This window comes from Budorcas taxicolor, chromosome 13, assembly GCF_023091745.1.
Source record: "Budorcas taxicolor isolate Tak-1 chromosome 13, Takin1.1, whole genome shotgun sequence".
NCBI classification, from domain to species: domain Eukaryota; kingdom Metazoa; phylum Chordata; class Mammalia; order Artiodactyla; family Bovidae; genus Budorcas; species Budorcas taxicolor.
In genome coordinates, this window is record NC_068922.1 from 2,437,929 (window position 1) to 2,455,649 (window position 17,721).

Sequence of the window (17,721 nt, forward strand, 5' to 3'; positions counted from 1 at the left end):
TAAATTCAATGTCAAGTCCAAAATCTATGTAACAACCTCTTAATGAAGACGATTCAAAAATACATATAAAAAAGTATTGACTGTTTGTACACAGATGCAATTTCATTGTAAATCTTTCCTGTTCAGCACTGCTCTTTGAAAAGTTTCTTAAAATTACCATCAGTTTTACTATCAATCAGGAAAAGATCATTGTAGCTACTTCTAGAACATTTTGAATATCCTTGTTCAACTGCTGCTTAATTATTTTGGTAGGTCAAGAGGCTGAATTGGAGATCGGCGGCTTAATAGAGTCTATAAACCCTGTAGGCTGAGTGTAGCAGTAACATTTCTGATTTGATGATTATGTGTTTTTGTCATCTGTTTAGAAACTGTCACTAACTTATTAATGTCTCTTTCTGATGAGTTTTAGAGAATGGTAGGGGTTTTTATTTTGAAGTTCAGAGATTTCCATGAGAATTCCAGAAGTCCTTTACACTCACTTTTCTCTGTTCTGTGTCGTTCCTTCACAGAGGACAGCGCTGCAGCTGGACTAAGCAGAAGTCACCTTTAGCCAGACCCAAGCCATCTGGTATGTACTCTGCACATGGTGCGTAAGAGTTGATAGTTTTGTGGAGTTCTAGAACTTTCAGTCTGTAAAATTAATCCCTTCAGTCATGCTGTTGTCCTATCTGAAATGACTCTCAAAACTGGTTCACAGATGTTTTCTTTGATGTTGTAGAGCACTCATCACCTGGCATTTTCTGGATTCAAGTCTATTTATTCTACCAGCTTTGGATGCTTCCTTTTCTGCTAGATTTTCTGCTTGCTGTCTGCACTGACTGTTGTGTACATTCAGTAGTCACTAAGTCGTGTCTGACTCTTTGTGACCCCATGGACTGTAGCCTGCGAGGCTCCTCTGTCCATGAGATTTCCCAGGCAAGAATGCTGGAGTGGGTTGCCATTTCCTTCAGATATTATTATTAAAGTTACTGTTTTATGTAGTTCTTTCTGAGGAGAAATGTATATGACTTGTTTTTAATCTTACACACATTTTGTTTAAAAAGATTCTCACAGATGCGAAGTCACTGTCAGCCTGAATCCACCCTCTGTTTTATGGGAGCTACCTAAAAAGATGATGTAATTAACTCCTTCCAGTGTTTCTCTGAAGTTCTGTTTTACAAGTCTTTAACAAAATGCTAAAATGGAAATCAGAAATATATATGCACAGTTCTTTTTATTTATAAATGATAAATTGCCCATGCTTTATTCAAGAGCCAGAGTCCTAATGAATACTCTTTTACAACTCCTTTGGCCAATTGCTATTTTCTTCTTGGTGTTGTAAATAAAAAATTTGAACTATATGTCATTTCTTACTTTAAGGGACAAGAAGTAATTTTATAGTGATCACATGAAAAAAATAACCAGCAGATTTATATTTAGAATAAATATGAATTCTTAAATATATAAATATATTCTTTAGCAGGTAAAGAATCTGCCTGCAATGTGGGATACCTGGGTTCCATCCCTGGGTTTGGAAGATCTCCTGGAGAAGGGAACAGCTATCCACTCCAGTATTCTGGCCTGGAGAATTCCCTGGACTATATAGTGCATGGTGTTGCAAAGAGTCAGACACAACTGAGCGACTTTCACTTTCACTGATATCACATGTTCTTTGGGCTTCTGTTGTGGCTCAGCTGGTAAAGAATCTGCCTGCAATGGGGGAGACCTTGGTTTGATTCCTGGGTTGGGAAGATCCACTGGAGAAAGGATAGGCTACCCAGTCCAGTACTCTTGGGCTTCCCTTGTGGTTCAGTTGGTAAAGAATCTGGCTGCAATGTGGGAGATTTGGGTTTGATCCCTGGGTTGGGAAGATCCCCTGAAGAAGGGAAAGGCTACCCACTCCAGTATTCTGGCCTGTAGAATCCCATGGACTACAGTGGATTCCAGGCTCTACGGACAGAGAGGCCTGGTGGGTTACAGTCCATGGGGTCGCAAAGAGTCAGACACAACTGAGCGACTTTCACATCACGTCATGTCTGTAAGTGAGCTCCAGGTCCCAAGAATTTAAAATCAGTATTATTTTCTTCTCCATGTTTCGTGCCACCTGGCAGGGCCCATGGCTGATTTTCTTCCAGCCTTTCTGTGAGAGGAGGGAAGACTCATACTACCTGACAAGTTCTCCATACTACCAGATCTGTACTTAACTATGACAGGAGAAGATCAAGAAAGTAGATTTATTATTGAATGTTCCTACTTATTTTTAGTCAAGTGCAGTATATTTTACTGTTCCCCATGGATGATTCATAAATCATGTCTCAGCAGGCACACTCAAGTTGGGAATCTAAATAATTCACTAGAGACTTTAAATCATTGTGGACAGGATATCTACTTTTTGGTTTCTTTTTAATGTTTTTTTTTTTTTTGACTATCTAGTTTCTCGGTACAATCATTGTATTATCCTTAAAAAATAAATATTGTTCATCATCTGTTTTACATGGTCCCTATGAAGAATTAGGTATTTTGTGAAAAGAAAGACTTAAGAATAAAAAAAAAAATAACCTAGAGCTTAGATGTGTTTGTTCTATATTTTATGATTTCTTGTATATTAAGTGGTATAAATGCCACCCATTTGATTTTACAAAGACTTTAGATGGCATTGAGGCTTCCCTTGTGGCTCAGGTAGTAAAGAGTCTGCCTGCAATGCAGGAGACCTGAGTTCAATCCCTGGGTTGGGAAGATCCCCTGAATGGCAACCCAATCCAGTATTCTTGCCTGGAGAATCCCACAGACAGAGAAGTCTGGCAGGCTACAGTTCATGGGGGTCACAAAGAGTCGGACATGACTGAGTGGCTGACACTTCAGACGGCATCGGGCCCTGGGACAGCTAACATATAATGTGGGCTCCTCTTCCACCCCCAAACCTTATAGGACCTGATTGAACCTGGCGTCTCACTTGTCACCAGGGTTTTGATTGTCATCTTTGTGTTAGGCTTGCCTTTTCCCAGGGAGAAAATTCTTGTGTGTTTCCTGACATCCTCTTCTAAAAGTAAAAGCATTTTACTCTAGCAACATTCAATTGTTGGCTCTCTTTAATGAATTTTTATCCTGAAGTGAAATCTGATACTTTTATAATGTCTTCCCACATTTAAAATTGGAAATATCTGGACCCTGGCATCTGAACTATTCTTGTTTTATCTTGAACACTGGCGTAATTTTGTCATGATTCCAACAGTGGGATGTACATATGTTCTAAGTGGGTTACTTTTTTTTAGGACTATTACATCCACAGTAGGCATTCTGAATATATTTTAATTCCTATAATGGCAAAAGGTATATTTTATATTTTTCTTATTTAAGTTACATTCAGCTTAGCTTTTCATCAGTGTTAAAATAGAAAGAATTTAAATAAACCAAATGAGATGAATTATCCTCACTCTTGTATTTCTAGCTTCAGAGTGAGTCTACTTAAAGAGGACTTTATTAGTTTGGTCAAACCAAAAGCTGTGTTCAAATTTCATGAAAGAAAACAACCCTTGACACCTACTGACATGTTTTGTTTGCATTTCAAAGATATACTATTTGCAAGGCAAAACTTACCTAGTGTTGGGGGTTGCTTTCTTCCTTTTGCAGTGACTTGAAATTGTTTTTATAAAATATTGGTTATGTACAGAATTTATACTATCAGTGTCATGTATGAAGCTCAGCAAACTTTAAGCTGACTTTATTTTTACTTCTACTTTTGAGCTTTACACACTACCCTCACCTTGTTCACACCTGGAGAAAAGTATGTTGTGCCAAGTTATTAACATCTTTTTTCTAGATCTAAGACCTTTATTCTAGGGCTGCTGCATTGCTCTATAGGAACAAAGAGACTTCTTGCTTGTTAAACAGTGGTGAGTGCAGCCATTTTAAATACTAAAGTGTTACAGAAACTTATCCGAGGTACAGAAACAAGGATCCGTTACACATTTTCTTGGAGCCTATTCACACATCACGAAAGTCTTGGCTTGGGCACTGCTGAACAGACCCGAGATGGGATTTCTGCAGGAGTGTTTTATTAGGACAGCATTCCTGGGAGGATGAGGGAGTGGGGAAGGGAAGGGAGAAGGGAGCCAGACAGGGGAAGGTGTGGGCAGTGTCTCTGCCTCAGCCCAGTACCTGGAGGAGCTCTGGAGCACAACTGCTCCAGGAATCTGCTCCTTCTGCTCTAGGCGAGGGAGTTGGCCTTCCCATCTCTGCCTCAGACACTAACTGTGGGCTGGCGGGAGAGGGGCTGCAAACCAGGGAACACTTGCCTCTGTATCTGCAGGTGAAGCAGCTCTGGAAGTTGAAGAGTGCTTCTCCTAAGAAATGTGCGGTTGCCATCTTTAGAAGCAAAACACAAACCTGCGAGGTGGGCACACAGGACAGTTAAAAGGTACCAGTGGTATCTGGACAGACACTGGAGTATCTCCTTTACCTAGTCACATGTTGTCTCACCTAGTTCCTCACTCATCCGGGCATATTCTTCACCCCTTAGGCCATTTCCTGGTGTCAGTTACATTCGTTTTCTTGCTTCGAGTTGGTCATGAGCTGCTGCTTCAAACAGCAGAATCCTAAAGTGACTGCAGTGTTGAGAGATACCTAGGTAGTTTTCAGTAAATAGAGATGCTACATGTATTAGAGTTAGAAGAAAATAAAAATCCATAATTTTAAAGCTTTCCTTAGATGGGTGTCTTCATGGATAACAATTTCAGTGCCCTGATAAAAGAGGCAGGGATATTCTGTGACTATATTGTTGGCATTTATTCTTGCTAGAAACATTTCCAAAAAAAAAAAAAAGGAACATTTCCAAGCATACATGTTAACATGATGATTTCTCATTCTCATCTATTTTAACCATCCTTTTAAATTTTATATTTTAGCTTTTGCCTTTAAAAGTATCTTCTTAAACCTTTTATGAAAATATATGGTGTTTCTGAACTGAATTGAAATGATGGTGTTTCCTTTTAGTCAGTTCAGTTGCTTAGTTGAATCCTACTCTTTGTGACCCCATGGACTGCAGCACGCCAGGCTTCCCTGTCCATTGTCAATTCCCGAAGCTTGCTCAAACTCATGTCCATCCAGTCGGTGATGCCATCCAGCCATCTCATCCTCTGTTGTCCCCTTCTCCTCCTGCCTTCAATCTTTCCCAACATCAGGGTCTTTTCCAATGAGTCAATTCTTTGCATCAGATGGTCAAAGTATCGGAGCGTCAACTTCAGCATCGGTCCCTCCAATGAATATTCAGGACTGATTTCCTTTAGGATGGACTGGTTGGATCTCTTTGCTGTCCAAGGGACTCTCAAGAATCTTCTCCAACACCACAGTTCAAAAGCATCAATTCTTTGGCACTCAGCTTTCTTTATGGTCCAACTCTCACATCCGTACATGACTACTGGAAAAACCATAGTTTGACTAGACTGACCTTTGTTGGCAAGTAATGTCTTTGCTTTTTAATATGCTGTCTAGGTTGGTCATAACTTTTCTTCCAAGGAGCAAGCATCTTTATCTGCAGTGATTTTGGAGCCCCCCAAAAACAAAATCTTTCACTGTTTCCATTGTTTCCCCTCTATTTGCCGTGAAGTGATGGGTGTTTCTTTCCTTGGGCACTTTCAACTCAGTATAGCACAAAAGTGTGGCCTAGTAGAAACAGCATGTGAAAAGCAATGAATTTCTCTTTAGCCTCATTTAAAATTAAAAAAAAAAAAAAAAGGGTTGTGATGACAGACTGAATTGGAGGCTGGGAAGTCCAAGATCACACTTGAAATTAATTTAAATAATGTATTTAGCCTAGCATATCCTAATTATAATCATTTCAACATTCAATACTATTAATTATATTTTGCCGTTTTATTTTTTATTGGGTGTAAATTTGATACTTACAACAAATCTCAATTCAAACCACCCATATTTCAAGTGCTCAAAACCACTTTTGCCAATGGCACTGCATTGGACAGTGCAATTTCAGAATGTTATAGAAAAGCTCTGATAAGAGGCTTCTTTCCTTTGAGACAAGACTTTTTGTCAGCAGTCTGAATCTTCCAGCTTGGTAACCCCATTCAATAAAGCAATGAGGTGGTATTGTTGTCCAAAGAAAGTGAGCTGATCTGTCTTTGATGAGCTATTGTTGCTTCCATTTGGTACTTAATGCCCTGGAGGCATGAATTATGATGGGTTTGATTGGGTTTGACAGCTACGATATCACCAATAACCTTCAGGAGTGCAGAGTTACTTTTTGAAAGACCCCAGATCTTGAATGAAGGGGAGACTGCATAGAAATTTTAAAGAGGAGAGGAAGGCATCTTAGGAAATGGAACAAATGATGTATATGTATATAATGTGTGTTGGCAGAGAAGGGTGTAGATAAGCTTGAGTACTGGCATGTAATCTGACAAGGCCGGAATACTAACTGCACAGTAAGAAAGGTAGTTAGTGTCTAGACTGATGCCAGTTTTGAATACCTGGATTGTGCAGTATGTGGAGTGGGATATCATGGCCCAGTTTACACGCTGGGCTTTGTTTTTGAAATCCCTCCAAAATGTAGTGACTTGAAACAACAGAAGCCACCTCCTCATCTCACATTTCCTGTGAGTCAGGGGTTCTGGAAGGGCTTCATTGTGCCCTTCTGGTTTAGAGGACCTCTCAGGTAGCTGCATTCAGATGGTATCTGAAACTTCAAGAGCAGGAGGCTGGAGCAGCTGGAGGCTGGCTGGGTTTCCCTCCCACAGGCTCAGGAGGTCTCCGTGGGTCTCTCTTCATGGGTAACCGTGGGCTTCCTCATGGCCTGCGGCTCCAGGGCAGCTGGTACTTCATGGGCCCTGTGATTATTCCCCCTGACAAGTGAGAGGCGCCTCTGCTCGGGAGGGCTCCTTGGAAATAATGCTGCATCATCTCCATCACGTGACTTTATTACTGGGGAGTCACGAGCCAGTCCAGTTTCAAGGGGAGGAGACATAAATGCCCGCTTCTCAGCGGGAGGGTGCTAAAGTTGCCTGGTCTGGAGAGAGTGCTGGAAGAACTGCCCCAGAACCCCTTCCCAGCACCACTGCTGTCTGCATCTTGCCCCCGGGCCGTGCCCTGGGAGTGCAGTAGCGTGAGCTCACTGTTCATTCCTGGGCCCACTTCCACACAGGCTCTCTCTCTCCTTCCCTCACCTGGTGAGCTAGACTCTGCAGCCCTTAAGCACAGCTGAAGCCAGTGAATGGCCAGCCCTGGCCTTCCGTCCCCCTTTCATTATCTTCACTTGCCTTTGCTGGTAGAGGCTCCCTCCAGGGTGGGCATGCCCTAGCCTCAGACATTCTCCTCGCTTTCTTGATTTGTGGAATAACTGAGGGGTAAGAGAAACAGCAAACACAAAGGGATAGAAGAATTCTCTAACCCTTTACTCCTGTTAGCAGCAGTTCACCCTCTACCACGTAGGGATATCTTCTTCATACGAAAGAATTTTCACCCTTGGCTAATGGCAGGGATTTTCTCTCCCTTCTTCCATTTTCAGGGTGGCTCTCTATTGCTCTGGTGTTGGTTTCCATGAACTTCTGGGCTTGTTTTCCCAAGGTGATTAGAAGGAAGGAGGAAGGATATGAGACCAGCACCATGACTTGTGTAAGAGAGCTTTCCTAACTATTCCTAAGGCCAGCATTCTGCCACATCCTGTTCTCCCTGGTTTTCATAGGAAGGTCTCCATTCTTTGCCAGAATCTCAAATTTATCTGAATACCAGCCTTGAAACTAGGTGTGTGATGACCTTTCATATACTTTCCTAGCTTTTCTTCCTCTTGCTAAGTCACAGCCCTTAACTAGAAAAGATCAAAATGCCAACAGCAGAGGAGTTTAGAGGTATTAAATTCTGCAACTTCATTAATGTGAAATACATTAAAAAGAAGACTTGATGGATAGAGAAATGGATAAAGATCTAGGTATTCAAAAAGGCTAGTTGGTAGGAATATGGTTGCTCACCGGGAAAAAAAATCTTTCAACTTTTCTTTATTTTTAAAATAAAATACTAGAGAAGAAAAGCATAAACCATAAAATTATAGTGTGATACATTTGGGAAAATAATGTCAGTTTTCTACTTTAGCAGTTGCTGAAGTCTTATCCTGTTTTTCAGTCCAAATAAAATTTCAGAAATTTTTGTCCTTAGCAAAGTTATTTGTCCTGTCTTGTTTCCCAAAAGATTTGAAGAAACTGAAAAAGGTCTAAGAGTCCAGTATTTTTTAGTTTGACTAGGATTTTCACATATAGCTTTTTAATATGCTATTATTGAAGTCCTTATGACATTGAAATTGCTTTTGTGTGACATTTTCCAAGAGCCCTTGTGCAATCCTGACAGCAGGAACTCCTTATGCCAAAGACAGGGTTTCTTGTCCCCATATATGGTCCCACACTCCCCTATCTTGAATTGGGTAGCCTGAATCTTTTCCAGGTCTGAAACATTTTTCCCCTGCTACAGTGAGAAGGTTTGCTTTGTTTGGTTTGTTTCTGTAAAAGAGAAAGAAAAAATAAAGCCAGTTTAGCTCCCTGACCCTTTTAATATTTTTTGATTAGTCAATAATCAAAAAGCCAGTAGAAGTTGTTGCGTTTGCAAAGTCTTTGCTTACTCTTCTGAAATGAACAAAAGAGCAGGCTTCATGTTTTCATTGTCCTCAGGTGGGGAAGGGCAGCTTGCTGAGGACTGAGGACTAAAATAAACCCTCCCAGGAAAGGGAACCAGCCAGTGACCTTGGGTCGTGACCATCTTGCAGATCAGCTGCTCCCTTCCTTGCTGTTTTTTGTGGCTTCTGGCGGGACATCAAGTGTCACAAAAGCAGGAAGAGAGCAGTCTGAGGAGGACTCCAGTGCCTCTGTGGGCAAAAGTGCTGACGTGATCTCCTGACCCCCTGTATGGCTGCAGGCCCTGTATGGCTGCAGGCCGCTGCTTTCACAGCGGGCAGGCAGGGAGCGGAGAGAAGGCACTCCTCTACAAAAGAGAAGCTGCAAGAAACTGGTGCCCTGGCGGTGACTTTTACACTCCTCGAGGAATAATAGAGCAGTCTGGAATTTGGAGAGATGCATGCAGATGTTAATAGCCCTTACTGAGCCAATAGAGAAATAAAAGTCACACCTATCTCTCGAGGCAATTAGAAGTATATTGGCAAACCAGACGGTGCTCCTGGTGACTTTGATAATTTCTTACCTGGTTCGCTGCCCTTTGGTGTGGGAGGAAGAAGGTGAGCTCTGAAGCCTGCGGCTTGGTTTTCCCATCTGGAAAGTAAGCATAGTGTCACCAATTTCATTGGATTTCGGGTCTTTACAAGGAGGTGGAGGATATGCGGGACCCGTCTTCTGTAGGTAGTATCTTCCTTCCCACTTTTCTCTCCATGGATATTTGTGAGCCTCCAAACTGCTTTCTTCTGTGTGACGTTTCCCACGAGCCCTTGAGTGGTCATGGAAGCAGGAACTTCTTATTCCAAAGAGAGAATTTCTTGTCTCCCCATATTTTCTGTTTTGACCTGGGCATCCTGAATCTTTTCCAGACCTGAAACATGGGTCTGCCCCCCACCCCCCAAAATGGAAGTGTTCTCTTTGTTTGATCTGTTTCTGTAAAAGGGAGAAAAAATAAATAAATAAACCCCACTCAGCTCCCTGGCACTAGAGATGTTAACTCTTCTCTTTTTGCTCCTCAGAAACCCTGTTCTTTCTTCTGTACGAAAGTAAAGGAAGGAAGGATCTGTCTGCACCTTGAGGAGCTTCGGTACCACTCTGTCCTCCCATTAAGGACTTTCTCCTGCCTAACGGGGCCCACCCTCTCTGCCTTTAGAATCTGTGGCTTCTGGTACAGGTGCTGCTGTTAAGATGACCTCCCTGGATTGAATCCTCCTTCCTGTAGTCATGCCGTTTCTGTTTCTCCTCTCTGCACACATCTGCTGGCACCTGTGCCTCTCCTGGGGCTTATTTCTGCCATTCCCACAGCTTCGGTCTTATCTAAAAACCTGCCCTGCTTTGCCTGCCTTGTCTTTCTTCTTCCTTCTGCCTTTTTCACAAAAATTGAAGTGAAATTCATATGGCAAAAATCACCCATTTAAAAGTGAGCAATCCAGTGTCATTTAGCACTTTCATAAACCTGTACAACCACCATTTCTACCGAATTCTAAAATATTTTCATCACCACCAGAGAAGCCCCCAAACTCATTAAGCAGGTGCTTTCCCCACTTTCCCCTTTCCCGATCCCTGGCAACATATCTATGAATTTGCCTATTTTGGATATTTCATGTAAATGGAATCACATATTCTGTGACCTATCAGTTCCGTTCAGTCACTCAGTCATGTCCGACTCTTTGTGACCCCATGGGCTGCAGCACGCCAGGCTTCCCTGTCCATCACCAACTCCTGGAGCTTGCTCAAACTCATGTCCATTGAGTTGGTGATGCCATCCAACCATCTCATCCTCTGTCATCCCCTTCTCCTCCTGCCTTCAATCTTTCCCAGTATATTATTTTTAAGAGTCATAGATGTTGTAGCATGGATGAGTATTTCATCCCTTTTTATAGTTGAATACAATGTCCATTGTACGCATATCCCAGTTTGTTTATCCGTTCATCCATTAGTGGACATTTCTGCTGTTTTCATCTTTTGGCTATTGTGAATCATGCTGCTATGAACATGTGTATACATGTATTTGAGCCTTTCCCTGTTGTTTTGGGATATACCTAGGAATGGAATTGCTGGGTCATGTACTAACTCTGTGTTTAACTTTTGGGGGTGTGGTGGAACCGCGCTGGGTCTTTATAGCCATGAGATCTTCACGAGACATCACGCAGGTGCTCTAGTTGCGGGCTCAGCTGCCCTGTGGCATGAGGGGCCTTAGTTCCCCAACCAGGGATCAGACCTACTCCCCCTGTATCAGAAGGTGAATTCTTATCACTGAACCATGAGGGAAGTCCCTATATTGAACTTCTCGAGGAACTGCAAAGCTCTTCTCCACAGTAGCTGTGCCATTTTTCACCCCCATTATCAATGCACTTGAGTTCCCGTTTCTCCACATCATTGCCGACACTTACTTTCTTTTTCGTTTTTTAAAGCCATCTAATGAGTGTGAAATGGTATCACATGTGGTTTTGATTTGCATTCCATGATGACTAATGATGTGCATCTTTTCATGTGGTGGTTGGCCATTTGTAGAGCTTCTTTGAAGAAATGTTAGTTCAAGTTGTTTACCCATTTTTTTAAGTGTGTTGCTTGCTTTTTTGTTATTAAATTGTAGAAGTTGTTTTCATATTCTGGATACTAGATCTTTCTTAGATATATGACTTGCAGACTTTCATTTTCTAGATTGTCCTTTCACTTTCTTGATAATGTCTTTTAATGCACACAAGTTTTTAATTTTAATGAAGTTGAATTCACCTATGTTTTAATGCTGTTGCTTTTGCACATGTCAAATATAAGAATCTGCTTTCAAACCCAAAGTTATATTTTGGCTCTTCAGAGCGCCTCTTCTCTTTGCTTTTGTTATCGTTTTCCCCTGTAGTGATTCTGGAACTGTGGTACTGCACCTCATGAGAAAGCAGCGACCCAGTGACCCAGTCATGTAGTTGCATCGGGGATTATTACAAGTGTGCTAGACTCCAAACACTTCCGTGTTTATGGTCACTCCCTTGGAACCATGATGAGAACCTTGTTGGCTATTCAAAGCAGAGCCACCATGCGGGCTTTTGGGTGAAAACTGCTTGTTAAAATTTCAAGGGAGGCAGAGGTTGGAGAGATTGGAAGGAGAAAGACTCCACATGTCATTGGTGGCTTTGAAGATGGAGAAAGATGAGCCAAGGGATAGGGTCAGCCTCTGGAAGCCTAGAACAGCTCCAGCCAACAGCATGTAAGGGAATCAGGACCGTAGTCCTATAGCAACATAGAACCAAACTCTGTCAGCAAACTGACTGAGCTTAGCAGTGAATTCCCCACTGCTGCTGCTGCTGCTAGGGACACTGAAAAGGAATTCATCCCTGCCGGCATCTTGATCTTGACCTTGTGAACACTGAGCACAGAAACTAACGAAGCCTCCTATATTGTGACCTACAGAACAGAGAATGTTAAGTTTACCTTTGAATGCCTTAAAAGAAGTGAATGTTGTGAGCATCATTATAAGGATATCTTGGTTATATTTTTTTTAAACTGAAGATTGCAGTGTATCATGTATTATTTAGTAGATTTTTAAATTAAATATATATTGATTTTATTCATGTAACAAATGAAAACAAAATAATTCCAAGGGAGCCTTCTAGAAAAGAACAAAGCATGTGGGCTTCCCATTTGCTGTTCTCTGGTTTATGCATGTGTTCAGTTCTGTTAGTCATTGTCTTCAATTATATGAGCATTTTTTAAAAAGCCTTCTCTTATATAAAGGAAAACTGTGGCATAGGCATCAAAATCAGGAAGGAATCAGAAGAGAGGAGAGTGAGGAGGAAGACAGGTGATGTTGCCAGGATTGGTTAGGGGGTTCTCACATTATTTTCCCAATAAGTTTGACAGCTGGTCCATTCCTTTGAGAGTAGTGAGGCTGGGTGAGGCCTCCACCCGGGGCTACCCATGAGTGTCGGAGGTAACTTCGGGCCTGGTAGGGCCTCCTGAAAGAGGCTCCCTTCCAGGTAGGTGAAACAGGGGCTTTTCTTACCTTCGCAGTTGGGTTAGGAGAAGTTTGGGGAGACACATAGACTAGGGTCCTGGGATGTTCATGCACTGAACAGGAGCATCTGAAGGTAGAGTTCCCCCCTGGGTAAAGGGCCAGGTGGGAGCCCGAGAACTCTGAGAAGCAGGTCCTCGAGGGGCAACAGATATCATCTGGCCTGACTCAGGGACTAGCTAGAACTCACCACTGACTGTGGTCCGAAGAGCTCGGTCTTCAGAGTTTGGCAGGAGCTTTACAGCATCACTGTGAGGATACAGTTCTCATCTGATGCAAACAAACCAGCCAACCACTATCAAAACCAACTGCTTGCTCTTAGAGAGTGCATGACACATGATAAGTGCTCAATTGATGATTGTCATTATTTGTGTTGGATATACCAAAGAATGGTCTGACAGTTTGCTCCTTAGAGAAGCCCTTGGCTAGGATTTCCGGGTTAGGTGTAGACGGTCGCCTGCTGTCTGAGGCATCCATTGTGATGCCGCGTTTCCTGTTGGAGTAGAGGTACTAGCAACAGTGGAATCACATCAGACAGGGCAACAAGAAGCTCCTCTATGTCAATGTGTGCTTTCCGATCAGTTATGAGAGTGACTGTCTGCAGTGTTACGTGCTAAAACAGACCCAGAAATTCTGCACAGGAAGGGCTTTAGGAATGTTTGCCGCCAGTAAAAGGGCACGTGTCCCCTGCCTGTGCCCACTGCCTTTCAGGGAGTTTACCATTTGATGGGGAACTCCAGGAGCTAAAGTCCACACAGCAAGAGGACATACCAGATGTCAGTGGAGATCCCCTCTCAGAATGGCATGGAAGTGGAAGATTTACTTCCTTATTTCATGTTTTATCTCTTAAAATGGTGAACTTATTACTTTTTTTACTTTATTATCTAAAACATTTCTTTTGCAACAAATATGGATTTATTATAGTTAAAACTTTTTCTTTTAAAATTTCTGTTTATTTAAATATTTTTATTGAAATATAGTTGATTTATAATATTGTATTAGTTTCAGGGATACAATTATACTCCGCTTAAAGTTATTGTAAAGCACTGGTTATGTTCTCTGTTCTGTACTGTACATCGTGGTAGCTTTTTTCTTCTGTGATAGCAGTTTTACCCCTTTACCTGCCTTGCTACTTCTTCCATTCTTCTCATCACCAGTATGACTAGTTTTTTCCTCTTTATTTGTGATTCTGCTTCTGTTTTGATTTGTTGTTGTTACTGTTATGTCACTAAGTTGTATCCAGCTCTTTGTGACCCCACAGCCTGTAGCACACCAGGTTCCTCTGTCCTCTAGCACTTCCCAGAGTCTGTTCAGACCGCTGTCCATTGAGTTGATGATGCCATCCAACAATCTCATTCTCTGCTCCCTGCTTCTCCTTTTGCCTTCAGTCTTTCCGCACATCAAGGTTTTTTTCCAGTGAGTTGGCTCTTCACATCAGGTGGCCAGAATATTGGAGCTTCAGCTTCCACAACAGTCCTTCCAATGAATATTCAGGGTTGATTTCCTTTAGGATTGGACTGGTTGGATCTCCTTGCTATCCAGGAGACTCTCAAGAGTCTTCTCCAAAACCACAGTTCAAAAGCATCAATTTCTCAGCGCTCAGCTTTCTTTATACTTCCAACTCTCACATCCATACATGACTACTGAAAAAACCATAGCTTTGAGTAGATGGACCTTTGTTGGCAAAGCAGAGACCTTCTTTTTAATATGCTGTCTAGGTTTGTCACAGCTTTCCTTCCAAGGAGCAAGCATTGTTTAATTTCATGGCAGCAGTCACAGTCTACAGTGATTTTGGAGCCTAAGAAAATAAAGTCTGTCACTTTCCACTTTTCCGCCTTCTATTTCCCATGGAGTGATGGCACTGTATGCTGTGATCGTAGTTTTTTGAATGTTGAGCTTCAAGCCAGCCTTTTCACTTTGCTATTTCACTCTCATCAAGAGATTCTTTAGTTCCTCTTCACTTTCTGCCATCTGAATTATATCATCTGCATATCTGACGTTGTTTGTATTTCTCCTGGCAGTTTTGATTGCAGCTTGTGATCCAGCTGGGTATTTCGCATGATGTACTGTGTATAGAAGTTAAATAAGCAGGATGAGAATATACAGTTCTGTCATACTCCTTTCCCAATTGTGAACCAATCAGTTTTCCATGTCTGGTTCTCTTGCTTCTTGACCTGCATACAGATTTCTCAGGAGACAGATAAAGTGTCCTGGTATTCCCATCTCTAAGAGTTTCCACAGTTTATTGCAATACACACAGTCAAAGGCTTTAATGTAGTCAATGAAACAAGTAGATGTTTTCTTGGAACTCCCTTGCATTCTCCATGATCCAGCGAATGTTGGCAATGTGATCTCTGGTTCTTCTTTGTAACCCAGCTTGTACATCTGAAAGTTCTTGGTTCACATACTGGTGAAGCCTAGTTTGGGGGATATTGAGCATAACATTGTAGTGTGTGAAATGAATGCAAATTGTGCGGTAGTTTGAACATTCTTTGGCATTGCCCTTCTTTGTGATTGGAATGAAAACAACTTTTCCAGTCCTGTGGCCACTGCTGAGTTTTCCAAATTTGCTGACATATTGAGTGCAGATCTTTAAGGGCATCATCTTTTAGGATCTTTTTTGATATATTAATTCATTTGTTTTACTTTTTAGATAACACATATAAGTGATAGCACACAGTATTTGCCTTTCTCTGACTTTTTTCATCAAGTGTAATATCCTTCAGTTTTGTCCATGTTGTTGCAATAGCAAGATTTCTTTTTTTATGACTTAAATAGTAGTCCACTGTATATTTGTAACACATCTTTTTTATCCATTCCTCTGTCAATGGATACTTAGGTTGCTTCCATACCCTGCCTTGTTTAAATAGTGCTGCTGTGAAAGTTGGGGTGTGTGTATCTTTTTGAAGTAGCGTTTTCTTTTTTTGAATATATGTCCAGGAGAGGGATTGCTTAAGACTTTTTTGTTTTGACGATTAAGCCAGGAGTCTTCAGAGTGATTATCCGGGAAGAAAGCCGGGACATTTTTTGTACATTTTTTCCCCATAGGGAGTGTTTTAGTCTGTTAGGTATGCCGTAACGAAATGCCACAGACTGGTTGGCTTGAACAACAGAAGCTTACTTCCGCAGAGGTCTGGAGGTCGCGAGTCCAAGTTCGAGGTGTCATCAGGTCTCCTTGGCTTGCAGATGGCCACTTCCCTGCTGTGTCCGCACAGTCTTTTCTCTGTGCACACATCCCTGGGGTCCTTTTGTGTGTCCGAATTTCTTCTCCTTATAAGGATTGCAGTCAGATTGGATGAGGGCCCATCATAGGAGCCTATTTCTATTTTAATTACCTCATTAAAGGTTCCGTCTCCAAATAGGGTCACAGTGTGAGGTACTTGGAGTTCAGGCTTCAACCTATGAATTTTGGAGGAGACAAAATTCAGTCCATACTAGGCAGCACACGGGTGAAGGAGAACATGGACAAGTAGGAATGAAGACCCAGAAAAGTGAGTCAAAAGTCAGAGCCATGGGGAATAAGGAGAATTTGTAGGAGGGGACTCTATGCACTGCTAATGAGATAGAAACTATTTTGTTAACTGATCAGTGTATCAATTAGCTTTTGCTGCATAACAGACTCACCCTAAAATGTCCTGGCATAAACCATCAACCCTAAAATGTCCTGACGTAAACCAGCAACCATTTAGTTAGCTCATAATTGAGTGGGTTGGCAATTTGAACTCCCCTTAGTGGGGAAAGTTCTATTGCTTTCCACTGAGCCTATTTAAGCGTCTGTGGTCAACTGCTGGGCATACTGAGGGCTGGCTGGTCGAGGATGGTCTTAACTGGATGGCCCATTTCTCCTCCATGTGTTTCTTGATTTCTAGCAGGCCAGTTTGGGCTTCAAAGAAAGTGCAAGGGAGAGAGTGTGAATGAGTATAAAAGCATATACCTTCCTTTCTTCCACACTCTGGCTGTTGGGGGAAGTCACAGACCAGTCTAGATTAAAGAGATGGGGAAATATACCTTTTCAGGTGAGTGGTTTTGTGACAAAGATTATTTGACTATGAAAATTATGTAGCCTGTTATATTTTATATTCATAATACTTTGCCACTCTCTAGCTCAGAGGGTAAAGCATCCGCCTACAATGCAGGAGACCCAAGTTCGATCCTGGGTTGGGAAGATCCCATAGAGAAGGAAATGGCAACCCATTCCAGCATTCTTGCCTGGAGAATCCCATGGACAGGGAAGCCTGGTGGGCTATAGTCCATGGGGTCGTAAGGAGTCAGACACGACTGAGTGAATACACTTGTTTGTATTCATAATCAGAAAATAACAACCTGGAAAGGAATTCCTAGGGCATTTATTTATGAGTGGTGGTTCTTTCTTCCCAAATTGAGATGAATAGTTCAACTAGATCATTTCCTTCAGTCAGGGTGTCTTACTTTCCTGTATGGCTTGATCCAGCTAGCTCACTGGTAAAGATCCTAGTCAGGAGAATGCTGAGTGATAGCTCAGTTCTCATCCCTTATGCTACTTAGGATGTAGCGTCTGGAAAGAAAGTGGAAACCTTCAGCTGTTATCTCATGGAGATAGACCTCATGAGGCTGTAACAGGAGAACAAGATCTTTGGGGTCTTGGGTACGGAGGATGTGGAGGAAATCCAAATTTGACACCTTATGAGAGAGAATATGCTTCATATAAACTCTCACAGAAGAGAGTTACCTCCTTGTCACCAGGCTTACTAGTCCTTTGTACCCACATGGGGCTCTCTCTGTTAAGTGACTCCTCCTTAAAATTAGTATTTCATATGAAAAAACATGCTATTTCTAGCAGCTGGTCCTCAGTGCCATTATGGGATGGTTCTGTACACTGAATTACATGGAGACGAAGAACATCTGTGGGGCAGAGAAAGAAAACTGGTGTGTGAAGGCTGAAATGTTCAATATTAAAGTTTTTTATCTGTAAAGTAAACATATTTTTTAGTGCACTTACACAGAACTGTTTGGCAGATTCTCATACAGTTCAACATACGCTCACCATATACCACTAGAATTTTCACTCTTAGGTTTTTTTTTTTTCCCCCA

General features: G+C 41.9%; 1 protein-coding gene across 1 annotated transcript in view; it reads left to right on the forward strand.

Annotated features, from left to right (window-relative positions):
• The first annotated feature begins 527 nt into the window (after positions 1-527).
• PLCB4 (phospholipase C beta 4) overlaps positions 528-17,721 on the forward strand; it is a 291,829-nt gene continuing 274,635 nt past the window's right edge. The window contains exon 1 of the mRNA XM_052650707.1: positions 528-568. The gene's annotated coding sequence lies outside the window, so the exon portion shown is untranslated. The remainder of the gene's footprint in view (positions 569-17,721) is intronic.